The sequence below is a fragment of the Notothenia coriiceps genome, unplaced genomic scaffold, assembly GCF_000735185.1.
Source record: "Notothenia coriiceps isolate Sejong01 unplaced genomic scaffold, NC01 NC01_scaffold00012796, whole genome shotgun sequence".
NCBI lineage: Eukaryota > Metazoa > Chordata > Actinopteri > Perciformes > Nototheniidae > Notothenia > Notothenia coriiceps.
Window position 1 is genome coordinate 13,479 of NW_011345497.1, and position 15,677 is coordinate 29,155.

Below are 15,677 nucleotides of genomic sequence, written 5' to 3' on the forward strand. Positions count from 1 at the left end.
GGAGGGAATTTACTGTAGCTACAATACAAGAACTCTGTTGCCGTAAAAGAAGAACCGTCCTTGCACAGAAACAGGCATTGACAAATGACCTCTCATGTATTGATTGCTTTTTCCCCAGACCTTCACGCACAGCATAATAACAACCAACTGCGAGCACAGTAGCGTTGATATTTGTTGTTCTTTCCATATTTCCTATTTGTCCTCAGGTTTAGTTTTAATGGCTAAGCAAACCAAGGAGAGAAACAGCACAGTATTCTCTAACCATAAATTAGATTTGCACCTCCAGCAGCAAACTTTCACTTTTTTACTTGGTAACTTATCTCGGTTCTCATAAGTTTTCTAGTCTTCAGATCCCCCCTCCCTCCATCCCTCGCCAACTCTCATCCTCCTGGTCAGTGAAACCGGTCCCAGCTGCACTTAAACAGAAACCCAGAGCTGCGGACGTAGACACATTCACACACTCCCACTCCCTCACCGATTCCCTCTGAGGCACATAGGGTTAGAGTAATATCCAAAGTGCAGGTGGGACCTTGCTTTGGTAGCGAGGCTGAAAAAAGCAGGCTCGAGAGCACGAGCCAAGTAATGGAGTGATGATCACTGCAGAGATTGAACAATCAAAGTGGGGAGGCCGTTGGTGGGGGCACTCATGGACTTAGGGAACTTGCACACTAATTGTATCTTATGACTAATTGGTAAATTAGTGAAACCTATTTCAAGGCGCTAGGCTTAGCTTTGGGGGACACCCACAGCTCATTATAGACTCATATTCTGGGCAGAGGAGGAGAAAAATAAAGGAAATTATACAATTGCTCAGGTGAGAATGGCAATTAAGCAAGTGCTTAAGAAGAGGAGGAAATGAAGCCTCATACACGCATAATTTACTATACTCTCTTGTGTCTAGCTTTAAATCACCGCAGAGTGCAGGGCACATATTTATGACGGCATGGAGAGGCAACAAGCACTGTATGTGTTTATGTATGCAGGCAAACGTGCATGATTCTGTTTTCATATGGTGCAAGTCAAATGCATAATTATGATAATAACTCAGTTAGCTTTAAGGAAATAAGGCAAATTAGACTGAGTCAAAAAGACACATTACAGAAGTATGAGGCTCTAGCAGTTCAGCTATTGGGGAGTGAACGTTGGAGCAGTTGGGAAGCAGGTGGGGCAATCAAGAGCTAAGAAATGTGTAATGGAGTCATCCATGATATTATTTTCTCTTTTTTTTCTTAGACTTCAATGAAAAAGTGTGCTTTTTGTTTTTACACAATCACAGAATTTGTCCTCAAACGCTGAAGAGGTGAGAGCTAAAGAGTTGTTCTGGATGAGTTCTTAACCTTCAGCCAACCATCTTATCCCTTCCCTTTCACAGATCCCCTTAACACATTATCACTGCATGTTGAGTATTTCTTCACCTGGCCCTTCCTCCTCTTATGCTTTTGTTCCCTTTCTTCATCACTATTTGGAGGACATTTAGGATATTTCCACAAGGACACCATCGATCCCTCCAAAACCCCTCCAACCACCCTCCCTATCCAATTTGCCAGCAATAAAACTAATATTGTCTTTAATCAGATGCAATTAGGCCTGCAAGTTAAGATCTCCTCCCAATTAAAACTCATTAGGCACATAATGTCATCAGGGGAGTCTTGAGTAACCACTGCTTGCATAGGCGGCCCACTCATCACAAACAACAGCACCAGTCAGTATGTGGCCCACGTGAACTGCTTCTTAAAGGGCAGCACAAAAGAGAGACTGTTTAGGTGGTTTAGTAAAGAAATGTCAAACTATAGAAGGTCAACAGCTCAACCGTAGATCTGCGAAAACAGCTTACAACAATGGGAATGTTGGCTAAAGAAGCCGAAGAATGGCATTCTTTTCGTACAATGTGTCACCTTGTGATTATAAAATGAAGATATTAAGTGAAAAGAGTGCATGATTCACATTCATTCAGGTATACAAATGGAAGTGCTCTGGTAGTAACAGGTACGAATTAAATACGAATTAAATGGTCTTTTTATATTCATATTCTCATGAAATATGTTTGTTTGTTAATGCAAATTTCCACGTGAGTGTTGCACATAGGTTATGGAAATTTCACAATCAAGAATAACATCATTAAGATACTTTAATAAACTGGTGTCATTTGAAGTACACAATTCCAGTGTTTATTAGTATTTCAACGGTGATGATTCTGTGAATTCATCATGGTGTTGGTCATATAAAATGATCTATTTAACATCATTTTAGTCTTGAAGAAAATAGATACACTGCTTTAAATAAATTATGCAAATAAAGTGCTGACATATGGGAACTGAGAGGGGTGCATTTTCTAAAATGTAAGTAACCCAAGGTGACTCTAAATGAAGCTGTATTGAATGAGTGTTTTGTATTATTGCACATTTGCGGGAGTGTCATGACAAGATGGTAAATAAAACAAAATTAAACATCACATTAGTTAAGCATTGACCATCCCCTGTGCTTCTTTGAGAAACTGACTCGTATATAAATGAACCATATCTGTTAGTTGTCTCCATAATTCCTCAAATAAAAAACAATCAATAACACTGTAGACCATGTTACTCCTGTAACAACAGTATTAACATTAATTACAGCCTCCATAATACAGAAATAAATACATTACTGCATGCACAACCTAAGTAAGCATAGATGCACAGCTAAACAAAGATATATGAAGTAACTGATTTTCTATTTTGCCTGAACTACCCTATATTAAGTTCAAAACTGCTGAAGGTATATTGAATTTGCCGGTTTCTCTGTCGTGCTCAAAAGCAGTTCATCATTGATTCCTGTGCCTACTACTGAAGAGTTTTCTAAAGCCTTGAGATAGCACTACCTTGAAGTTAATGTGCTAAAGGCACACAGACATGGTGCTCTTGGTAGACAGAAATTCACACCATCTCAACACTCCCTTTGAAAGCTCTCACAGTACTTCATTTTCCTTTGGGCATGTAAAGAAACCTTATAAAACATCATTATGCCATTCTGCAAACAAGCTACCCAAGCAGGAACCCATTTAAAATATACAGTATGCTGGTGATAAGGCATGAGTGTATGTACTGTATAGTTAAAAGGATATCTATCAGTACAAGGGTTCCTGCTCTGTGGGTAGGGCCTGTAAAACGTCTGTGTGACACCAATCAGCACTAATTACCGTAGGGGTTTGAGTTTTCCTCCCGCCTCTAATTGGCCTTTGCTGTCAATCAACAAGTGATTTCTGCTCAGAATTGAACTAAGGGGAATGATAGAAGCAGCGATGGCGGGATAATTGAAAATAATTGAGCAAATTGCGGATTTGAGAAGTTGGCTTCATCAGCACTGCGGGGGTGGAATGAGCATGTGGAGAGAAGAGAGGTGAACAGAGAAAAAAGCCAGATCTTAATGATAATGAACAAAACACTCGCCTCCATTTTGCCTCCACTCCTGAGGATAGACCTGCTTATCGGAATAATCAGCCTGTACATGTCTCAATGTCACATGCATGGGAGATGATGAGCACCTTTTGATCTCTGCATCCTGAGCTTCAGCAGCTATTCACCAGCCTGAGGGCTTACATCCTGGCCCCGGTCTGAAAAGCCTCTCAAGCACAGAGGAAGTGTACCTCTGGTGCAACTGTGTTGGAGCCTCTGCATATAATTAAACGTGTGAATTTGGCACTGCATGTGTGAGCCTGAGAGTGTGCTTTTCCGTATATGGAATATTTGAACATGTCCATTTTCACAACTCTTGAGAGTGTCCACTATAAATATAATATAAAGACTTATCTATCCGCTTTCACCCAAACCGTATTCTGTCTTCACTGTTTGTATATGTGCAGCAGTATAAAATCAACCCCAGTCTATTAGATCCCCTCCCGTGGGTGGATTTGTGTATCTGATAAAGTAGCAATACTGACAAGCTATTGGGACTAAAGGCGGTCCCTCAGTTTCAGTTGTTTGTCATCTCTTCCTTTTCTCCCTCCTACTCTCCCTATCGTCAAGAGCTGCTTACCTTCCACAGCTTTTGAAAGAAAAAAAAACATTTTGCCTGCAATTTACATTTCCATATGCTGCCAGTGGCGCCAGAGAAAGTGGATAATTGGGTTGAAAGTGGTGACGGTGAGAGCAGGATAGAAAGGGATACAGAGAAGGCCAACTGAAAAAAAAAAACACAAGCCATTACAGAATGGTTCTCTTTTTTCCCCCCCTTCACTTGTCATTTTTGCCGTGCTGCTCTTAACCACTTGTGTAGCTGAAAAGATTTACCTTGGCCTCACATTCTCTCTCACTCACGCAGAATCACTCTGTACTTGCCTCCCCCAGAGCCTCGCTCCCGCCCTGCTTCTGCCTCATCCATATTCATCTTGCGTATTCCTCTCTCTCTCCCTCTCTCTCTCTCTCTCCCTCTCTCTCCCTCTCTCGATCTCTCTCTCTCTCACTGTGTCACCCACAGCATGGCGTTAATACACCAATTAGTACTAAGAGCAGATAATGGACTATGTCATATTGCAAAAGGGAAAGTGAGACACAGAGACACAGCGAGTGAAAAAGAGAGCAAGATTGAGAGGGTGAGTGAAAAAGGGAGAGAGAGAGGGGGGGGTGGTGGTTGGGGTGTCTTTATGGATGTGGTCTCTGAAATTGTTGAAATGCTGCATTTGCTGTGAACATCCATCCAATGGAAAGAGCATGATGGGAAAAGCGCTTCGGCGGTCACAGGGTTGCTATATAAAAGCTGAGGTGTTACACCAACGCTTTGCTGGCTCCAAATACTGACGTCTGTTTGGCTTTGTTGGACTTTTAAACCCTTTTCATTGGTTTCTTCCCTTTCACTACTGGAAATGCCGTACAGTTTCCTTTCCTGCCACTGCGTTCATATCTACGCCTACAGGACTTGTACTACACTACACTGTATGTGCGATACAGGGCTTGTATGAAAGTCCACAGAGACTCCCTCCAGTGATAATGGTTCTGTAGTAGTTTATTTCATTTGATCACAAATAAGATATAGGCGGCTGCATATATGAAAAAAAAAACACATTACCCCAAAAATTGCAACAAAAGGTTTCTTTACAGTTTTGTGTAGTATTAGGTGTCCCTAATAACATACTAAAAGTCTACCAAAATCTGATCACTAGAGATTTTTAATTTTCAAGATGGCATGCAAGAGGGCCAAAAATTCCTTAAAATACCACAACTGGAAGGCTTCTCAATACTCAAATTTCCCCTCCTCGACTCCTCGACTCCTCGGTCCTCCGGTATTGACCCGGAAATGGATTTCAGCGCGCCATGTTGAAGGACATCTCATTTCTCTAAATGCACATCGAGGACCGAGCATCGAGCATCGAGGAAGCTCTCTGGAGGAGCTATAATCGAGGATACACTGCCATTGGGTCCTCCACGGCTGCTCCGCAGATATATTTCCGGCAACAGTGATGTTTCAAAGAGAGTGACACGGCCGGACTTATCTCAGCCAATGACAGCTCTGCATGCATCCCCTGGATATTATTTTATTAACTGCTTTCATGCGACGCAATGTTTACAGAGAGAACAGCTGTGACGTCCGTGCAGAAAGCAGAGCAGTGTGTATACTATATATCACTCAGTAGAACAGGCCTACATTACTCTCTTTATTTGCTTTAGTTTAGTAGATATCTACAAACAAAGAGTCAATATTTTTCTAAAACCATTTAGTGCTACACATAATAAAATACACAACGGCTCCTGTAGCCTGATTATGCTTTAGGAGCTGTTGGTGCGTGTTGTACAGTGTGTAGGTGTGTGTTGTAGATTACAGTGTGTTGGTGTGTGTTGAACAGTGTGTAGGTTTGTGTTGTACAGTAGGGCTGAACGATTAATAGATTTTAAATTGAAATCACGATTTTAAATGATGCGATTATCAAATCGTAAAAGCCTGCGATTTAAAAAAAGAAATTACAATTTTTTAAATTTTATTTATTATTATAATTTTTTTTTCAGAAGTGCTGTGCTTCACATGTACCAGCCATTGTTAACCAATCAGAAGTGGCCCATGAGAGAAGGTGATAGACAGATTGATCCAATCACCTGCCAAGTATTTTTGAAAGTGCCTGCCCTTTCCCAAATGGCTTCCAATGGAGCTTTCCTAGATGGTTTGGTGAAACAAACCATCTGAGTCAGGTTAGTAATGCTCCATCACATGTTTTACATCTATTACAGGGTGAATCTTAAACTGAAGCTTGACTTTAAAGCAACCCAACGGACGTTTCATGTAAGTTTAGTTCTTTCAGTCGTAGCTCGGGCTGCGGGGGTGCTAGAGACGGGAGCACGTTGATACGACCTTCTTAGCCGGAGATATGGCCGCATTTTACAATAAACTTCCGTTGGGTCGCTTAAAAACAAATATCGCAAATCGAATCGCAGTATTTGTCAGAAAAATCGCAATTCGATTATTTCCCCAAATCGTGCAGCCCTATTGTACAGTGCGCAGATGCGGCGGACAGACAGGTCTCAGTTGGTTTGGTGTCCTATGTTTACTTTTAATACTTGTAAATAAAACTTTTGGACCGTAATTTCAATTCCCCATTTCAGCGACCAGCGACCTGTTATTGTCTCATTATACCGCACTGTGAATGAATTAAATTGAGATTTCTCTTTTCTCCAAACGCCTGCTGCTTCCACTCCTCTCTCCTCGGTTCCCCTCCTCGACTCCTCCGCTCGCATCTCCTGTGGGCGGGACTAAGACACAAGGATAGGAGTCGAGGAGGGAGTCGAGGAGGGGAAATTAGCTAATTGAGAAGCCTTCCTGGTAAGTAATTTTTTTGGTCTAAACTTATGTTTTGGGGGCCTAAACATCTATTGGATTTGTTCAAATTGCAATAATATGATTACATAATTTTTTAATCCAATATTTTGGTTCCCCAGTAAGTTCCTTATAAGAGAAACCTTTTGTTTTGGTCAAACCATATATGCAGCTGACTATTATCGATTTTTCTAAACCTTAATCTTCATCCATGATTCAACAGTATAGAAATGTGTCGAAAATAAATGCAGGTATTTTGGCGAATAATGTGCCACCTATATAATACAATCAAAGTGCATAAAAAGGATTTGTATTGAACTGAATGTTTTAAAGTTATGGATTTAGGTTTGAGTATACAAATGGTCAGTCATATCAGTCCAGTTATAACAACTGTATTCTAACCCAAAAGATATATTAATTTTAAAAATATTGGAGTGATTATTTGATACGGTTCTTTCCCAACAAGGTGTCATTACAAAAAAAATACTTTTTATGTTTTGTGTGAAAGAAGATCACAACTGTGGAAATAGGAGCTATTTGCAAATAGGGCAAGGTGTTATGTAAATAATGGTGCTGCATAAACATGAGCTCTGACTAGAAAAAAATGGCATTAATCAAACATGAGCTAGAACAAATTAAAATGTGCCAGCTGTATGACTCCATTTTCTCCTTCTTTAGAAAATAATATGAGATATTCAGGCATCCAGGACCACTGATTCTTTGTTGATAATGTATGTGTTATCATGCAAGACATCGCTCTATTGAGAATATAAATGCAACATGGAACTCAAGTGAACAAAACAAATTATTATCAACAATGACGGAAATGTTCACAGTCATGGTCGAGTCTGAATGAATTTATTCAGAACGTCCCTGCACACCAGCACACAACCACTACAAAGCTACACAGTCGCAGCTCGCAGGCCCCTATCTTAGACTTCATTCAATGTTTTCCCATCCTCTGCATTTTAACCACTGCATTTATCAATACTTATCTAGATGATCTTATTAAGGCGGGAGTAGGAAACCAATTATGATGTAGTCTCAATTTTTTTGGAAAAAAGCAGGACTTTGATTCAGTATATCCTCTCCAAAAAAAAATCTGTTTTTTTATTCATGTTTCTGGGTTGCATCCATTTATTTGAGAGCCTCTTCAGACAATACAACAATTCTGAATACTAAAATGAGGAGCAATTTAATGTCATCCTTAACTTTGACTTTGAATCACTTTATATCGTGTTATGTGTACCTGCAAAGGGCCAACTGAAGTCTGGAAAGGTAGATGATACTAATATCTAAGGAACTTTGCACAGTGACAATCCATATGTTTGGAAATGTCTTCATGTACATTTTGTTTTCCCTACAGGCCAAGTAACAGTTGGCCTATAGTGTATTTGTATACATGTGTAGAGGTTTCCCAAAAAGATATTCATTGTTAAAACTACCATATATGAAAATATTTAGCCTGCATTACTAGAAAATAACATTTGTGCTCACAACTTAATGTCATTTTATCCAGGTTTGATAAACCACATTCAAAGCTTAGATTTTTCTTTGACCATTTGACTTTCTATGATTATATTATTTTGGAGTTGAATGATCAAGCAGTGCAACGTGCAGTATTTGTAACAAGGGACCACTGTTTCTGTTGAGCTGGTCAATCAGCATTTAATTATGTGCATTCACTATTGTTGTTGCTAAGAGACCGGGGTGAACAACTGCTTAGACTGTGCAAAGAATGCCCTGATGCTGTAAATCTGTCCACATTTGGTTCTCAGTGGTCCTTTCTGGACAGTGGCGTTGATGATGTTTGCATACAGTCTTGCCCAAAGCACTGTGACTTTGCATTAATAAGATCTGATCTTGAAAATGAAATCCTGATAGAGTGTATGACTGCAAGAGAGCACAAACTACATTATGCTGTTTATTGCCACAATGAGTCAGGCGATCCATGAAGGTCAATTGACTGAATTGGAGAACAGCATAACAGAGTGGGGACTGTGTGACAGAAGGCTAACATGTAAGGGCGTGTAGAGCCCAATATTAGCTATCATAATGGAAACTGACAAAGGCATTTACAGCGTGGAGAGAAAAGTTGCAACATGCACTGCGGACTGGTGCAATCATTGCAAAGAATATGTAGGTTAGAGGATCTCATCTAGTGTAGCCGACACACATAGACCAAACACTGCTATAAATCCACAATATCTAGTACTGCTGGCAAGAAATTAGATTTCTTTATATAGCAGCATATATATACCTGCAGCTTTTAACATTTACAGCAACTGTTACACTATGTTTTCATATAGTATTTAAGTCAGGCTACTAAAGGAGCTAGTGAAAATGTATAGTGATGAAGGCTTAAGGAAGAAAACTTTTAAATATGATCATAACTCTATATTTCTTCCTCCTGTTGCAACACATTCCTCTGTGCTGTGATCTTTATCTTGTAAGGGATAAAGTGCAGTGAGGCGTTCATTAAACGGCTACCTTCTAAATTAAACAATGACTCAGAATATTGATTACAAATTATTTTATTGATTTAAAAATGATCGATTACTTTCGCTATAATAGTCTGTTCCACGGCGTACCAACGTTTGGAACTGCGGCGACAACTTAAAGTGATTCACCGATCAAGTTTCTCTGTAAATGTCCTCTTCACATTTTCTTATCCATTAACCATTACTTTAAACATCGCCAGAGCCCACCGTGTTCCCGTTAGTGTTTACTTCCTGTTTATCTTCTTCTGCTGATTTCTCTAACTTCCAGTGCTCTGTCTTCTAACCTCGTTCCTACTGGGGACATGTTATCATGAGAATAAACCAACATGATGTTTTGTGCTCTCTACATTTATACCAAATAATATTCAAAAAGTAGTCTTATATTTGTTGTCCACAGCTGATGTTAATTTTCCTGGAATTCTTTCTGCGGATTGATATGCTCATAGTCCCTTGATCATCCTTAGCAACGGTCTCTTCTTTTTAGCAGCGGTCTAAAAACAAAAATGTTCAACCTCTGGATTGTCCCAATTGACCAATCAGAGTCTAGTATTCAACTAAGCGGTATAATAAAATGTGATACAGTATATGGAATAAATTATGCAGTGGACATAAAGGATATGCAGTTTGTAGAATGGGTATATTTTATATTATTATGTGGTTGTACATGGCTGATGTACCTACTATGTATCACACATATGGCCTTTGATGTATCACTTAAATGGCAAGAGAAATAAGGCAAGGTCGCTAATTACAAACAAACACTGTACGTAAGTGATTTATTGATTTGTCAATTACTTTGTGCAGTATAATAGTACCGACCTCCTGCACTGCCACTGTTTCTTAACACACAGTAGAATAAGACTATGGCGTCTGGCCAGTTTTCTATTTATACCTCCAGGAGAAAAACTATGAGAAACCTGACTGCTTAGTGTGGTAGTTCAGTAGGCTCAGGAACACCATGTACTTTCAAGAGTTTTAACATGGCTCAAAACGGTTGCTGAGTGTCATCCCCTCTCACTCACTTCTTCCCCATAGAGTATTTTGTATGTGCTGTAGTAATTTTTACAGTTCCAGTAACAGGTTTTTATATTGTTCTTAAGTTTGTGTTGGTCAGATTATTTACAGTCTTTATTCTCACCTGTGAGCATCCTGACGAGATCCTGAACTGTTATGACATTCCTTCAGCCTGTTCATCTTGAGTCTTCAGCATCTTGTCTGTCAGTGGAAGTACCGGAAAAGTATCATCTTTAGAAAACCTCAACTGTGCACAGGGGCAACACACAATCTTAGAAGGATTTTATTCCCTCTCAGAATCTTTCTTTTGTCACAGTGTCTGTAGTGCTGTAAAACGAAGGAAAACAAATCTGGAAAGCCCATTGAGATGCTTTTAAATTCAACATGGTGCGCTTAAGTGCGCACAAGTCTCATAATACAGATGAGTTTTTTGTTGTTGTACAGGTGCATGTAAGATTAACGCAAATTGTTATGACAGCTTTGTTTATCAAATAACTGAGCGTAGATTGATCCATATGAAAAGGGTACAGTCTTTTCTAGCACATTTTTATCACTCACCTAAAATATTCTCTGAAATACAATGTACAATCTACTTTTTCTCCCATTGAAAAACATCTTAAAGTAATACAGTGGATGCAAATGTAATATAAGTGAAGGCTATTTGATTGCTAAAACATATAAGAAACCATATCTAAGAACATTTAATTTGATAGGCACTTTATATATTTACTTTATGTATTTCTGTAGAATTACCCTAATGAATTAGGTGCAGGGAAACCACAAATGACCCTCACCCAACTTGGGAAATCACATGCGTCTGGAAACCTAAAAAAGGAGAAAGAACTAGTGTTAGAGAGGAAGCAATGTAGTGGGCGGGCTGAAGTGGCACATTTTCCCGCTTTACGTATGGGTTGGTTATAAAAACTGTCTCGAAACTGTCTCTCGGCCACCAAACTGTATGTGAAAGGCAATGATGAATGCGCTAGGTTGCAATAGGCCTGGTGCAGAACTGCAGCGTTTGAAAAATACGGTGTAAATGGTCCTGATGAGAGTGTGCGCTGCTTGCCGACGAAGAGGGAAACTATAGACTAGTGATCCGCTCGGTGCGTCAGGACGCACAACATAACCGCTGATGGCCTGTGTAGACTATCCGACTTTGAACGGGTGATTTCCAACCGTTTAGCTTTTTTGAGACTGCATCAGCACATAAAGGTGAATAATAGACGACAGTTTGAAAAGGAAGCGTTCTGCGTGCAGATTCATAGCAGACCTCCAAGAGTCTGATTTATATTACGCAGACGTTTTGCGACGGTGGCACATTTGCTTACCGAAGGACGGACAACACGATAACAACTTCATGTGTGTTATTATTCATTTCCTTGACCACGTAACGCCGTAGAAACTCCCATGTTATTACTGTTGATAAGCAGCAGGACAATGGTGTCGTCGCTTTTATTTATTTTAATGCCCACACAGGCGCATTTTCGCGAGAATCTGCTCTGTCCATGAGGATTTCCCCCTACTGCCTTTATCATATTTGAAGTCGGGAGGATTTTCCCCCTCTCTCGTTTTTCGTTGGTTTGTCTTTAAGATAGCAGGCTATTCCTTTTTAATTCTTATGCATCCGCACGAAGACGGGACCTGAGAGGAGAAAACGAGTGATAACCAGAGGGGAAGAGAAGGGGAAGGAGGCAAGTGAGGAGGGAAGCGAGAATGAATGAGACACACTGAGGCATCAAGAAAAGGAGATTGGAGGAATCAAGGTAGGAACGAAGCACCGTTTTATATGTTCTTAATACCAGAGCGACAATAATACCATGTAATGTGCACTACGCAGGCTTCCAGCATCAAGCTGCATGAGGTTTTCAGGCATGTAAGCCGATGTATTGATTAATATATTATGCTTTGACAGACACGGAGTTCGTGTTTACGGTGCGTCAACAGCAGTCGCCTCATATTAAACATGCGTGCTTGATACCCTAAATTAGTTGGATTTGAGAGTAGGGCTCTAGTTTATGGGCCTGTGCATTTCACTGTCGCGTGAACAGTAAATCGTTCGTTTTTCTTGTCCCATAAAAGCAGAGCAGTGGAAGAAATGTTCGGTTTAGTAAATGTGAGCAGGTGACACTGGAAAAAAACAGCCGTATGTTGAGGTTGTTAAATAGCCAATAATAAGTGATTCATTTAATTGTTCACCAGAAAAGGTATACAAAAAAAAGAAAGAGATGTTTTGGGACGTGGACTACACATTTGTACAACAACCCTCTCCATGGTTCTCCTTTTTTTCTATCCGAGCACAAGTTCCTTCACATAGAGAAATAAATAGGTACTTAATTGATTATTCGATAAATAAAAGCATCAGAACGAAGTGAACAGCCTTAAAGTGAACTATGCTGTGTAGTCCCCTATTCCCCTATTTGCAGCATTATTCCTGTAACTTACAAAATGATTACCTGTAGGCCATGTTCTCTAAAAGTGTCTGTGGAGCCCCAGGAGGAATTCAGGATAGTTTGAGTGTGTCCCCAACAAAATGAGACATGGTTTAATTCCCCTCAACTTTTAATAATTTGAAATCCCAATTAAAGAATGTGTAGAATTGGCCAACATGATGTCTTAAATGATAAATGTATCACCTCACAACAGCAAAAAGGCACAGCAAGAAAAATCCTCTCGTATCAATAACCACATTTAATCAAATGTGAGTCATATTTAGGGGTCATATGATCAAAACTGAGGCCCCCTTATATTTAATACTATTGTGAAATAATTCCCAATTTAATAATAAAACATCTAATAAAAGGCATCACATTGTATGATGGATTTTCCCCCCTGATTTTTTCTTTGTATGTTATTATGATCAAATTAAACCTGAGGAGGCAGACAAGAAAGACCCTAAAAAAACTGTTATTTTCTGCTGGTAAGCCTTTTCCTCATTTCACCGGGGCGCATTGTGTTTGTCCTGCCAATTCTTAGGGAAAAATTGGCATGTCTACTATTCTGAAGGGGCTGAATGAAATTCAAATTCTTCAGGTGGTAAAACAGCAATATTGCAAGTGTCTGATTGCGTTATCTGGGCATTCAAGAAGCCGGACTTGGAATTGGTTTACTGCCAAAAACTCTCCCCGGGAAGACAGAAGGATTTATTTCCCCCTTGTCTGTGTGTCACATCACCATCAGAAAAATTGTTCTCAGCTTTCAATGGGTGAATAATAGTCATACATTAGCATGGCATTAATGATAGTCAGACTTTTAATAAGTCACTAATCATAATTAGACTCTTTTTACTTTATAGTTTTGGGAGGCTCTGCGATACTGTGGTCAGGATTTGACGAACATATTATTTAGTTGAATGCACTAGTTGTGAAGGAAATACTGTCAACAGAAACCGGAATTATTTGTATTTGTCAACTGCATTTAGTTAACAAATACATGCTTTCATATACATGTGTATGCAACACACACCAGCACATGCGTACACACACAATAGTAGAGTCAGTACTCTTATGTTTTCTCTGCACTTTTCTTTTTCTCTTCTTCATGCAATATGTATGTCACCCTATAGCTCTTTGACAAGGCTGACTTAATGAATATGTTAATAGCAAATAGGCAGAAACATACTGCTCTGCTATGAATTTCATAAAATGACCTATGATGTTTCACTCCCTCAAGACAATTAAATGTATTGCATATATGCTGGTTCAAAGAATAATGTGAGAATAAAATAACCGAATTCAAAAAAAATGCTGAGGGCTTAAGGTGTTACGATAACATTTGACAATGTCTCAGTTTTCCCCTCCATGGTTATTAATAACAGCAAGGGACACATATTGACTACTACATATCAATAAAGCATTGTTGATTTTGACACTGCATGGAAATGTGTCCTTAACCTGTGAAGGACACGGACATCTTTGTATTTTCATACATGGTGTGAAAATGGAAATGAGCGTGTTTTTCAGCAATAGCACATTATTGTACAGATGCAATTGGCTTGAAAAACAACATCATTCAAAAGGGAGAAAATAACTGATTATCTAGACTGCTCTGAGAATTCACCAAACCCACAATTTAAGTTTATTTTCAATTTTTGAGAATAGAATAGTCTTCAATTTAATATTTTCTGCCCCAGCTCCAGAGACAAAATGGTGTCCTCTATTGTTACCTTATCTGTTCCGATATATTACAAAAATAAGAGTATATGCAAAACCACTTTCGATAACAAAATGAAGAGATTGTCTAATGATCTACTAATTTCAGTCAACTCAATTGTACGTATTTCTAAAATTCTGTTGCCCAACCAGGCAAAACGTGCATTTAGGGGAAAACACGCTGCTGTTGAATTTGAATACAGACTAAAAAAAGGGATGATGAATTAATATAAACCTGCTTACATTTAGCTAAACTTAACAGCACATAATACGTGTCCATGAGACTTGTTCTCTCATTGTGTTTCCCTTTTGTTCGTCCTGTGAGTAAACTCGAACGCGTAAACACAGTTTTGGCATTTATCCTGTGTGTGTTTGAGAGTCAAGTAGATAAAACATTAAAAAAAATGTGATGCAAAGGTATGGTTGTCACACACCCATATATATTTATCCTACCAAGATGGTTGCTGATGTAGTAACACACTTGCTTAACACAGTCGCACACTATTACCTGCTGTACACACATGCTGCCACTGTTTGCCCTGTTCAACCTCCAGGAGGGGATCATGGGAGAATCTTAAGTAACAATACAGAACAGGCTAACTCGATGCTGGCACGGCAGTATATTCTGATGATAAACGTAATCTCATCATTGCCTTTTGATGATAAAAAGCTCCCAGATATGATATCTGATTAGAACTAAAGTACAAGCCTTCCAAGCTTCTTTGCCGATTCCCGGCTTCTCGTGGTACATTGTACAGGGGAATTTATTTTGAATAATCACGTTCATGATCCATATTTGCAATAATAATCCATTCAAAACAACGATCTGCAACATTGTATCTGGAACGTATTTTTCTTTTCAAAATATCATTTTGACATTTCACTCAAAATCATGTTGATAACTGGACGACTGGCTGCGACCTTTAGCACAATAACTTTGGTACTGCATTTGTCCCGCCATCATTTCATATTTGCTGACATTTGAAACAAAATGGATACACTTTGGTTGATACTTTTATCAGAATGGGTTCTAGATTCAAATGTTCTAATATCGTTTCATTTGAGTGGGTGATCCGTGTGCAGAGTGGAGGGATCCCGGGATAGATGTAGCGTGTGTTTCTAATATTTTTTGCTGTTTTCAATGAACTAGTAGCTTTCACTCTCTGCTTCCCTTTGTATGCAGCACTGTTTACCTGGCAGTTGCAGCTACTGTATGTGGTTGTTACAAGATGACAAG

At 39.2% G+C, this 15,677-nt stretch overlaps 1 protein-coding gene across 2 annotated transcripts in view; it reads left to right on the top strand.

Moving 5' to 3' along the window:
* The first annotated feature begins 11,385 nt into the window (after positions 1–11,385).
* The window catches only part of adgrl1a (adhesion G protein-coupled receptor L1a), a 94,503-nt gene continuing 90,211 nt past the window's right edge, over positions 11,386–15,677 (top strand). For both annotated transcript variants that reach the window (XM_010773641.1, XM_010773642.1), the window contains exon 1: positions 11,386–12,055. The gene's annotated coding sequence lies outside the window, so the exon portion shown is untranslated. The remainder of the gene's footprint in view (positions 12,056–15,677) is intronic.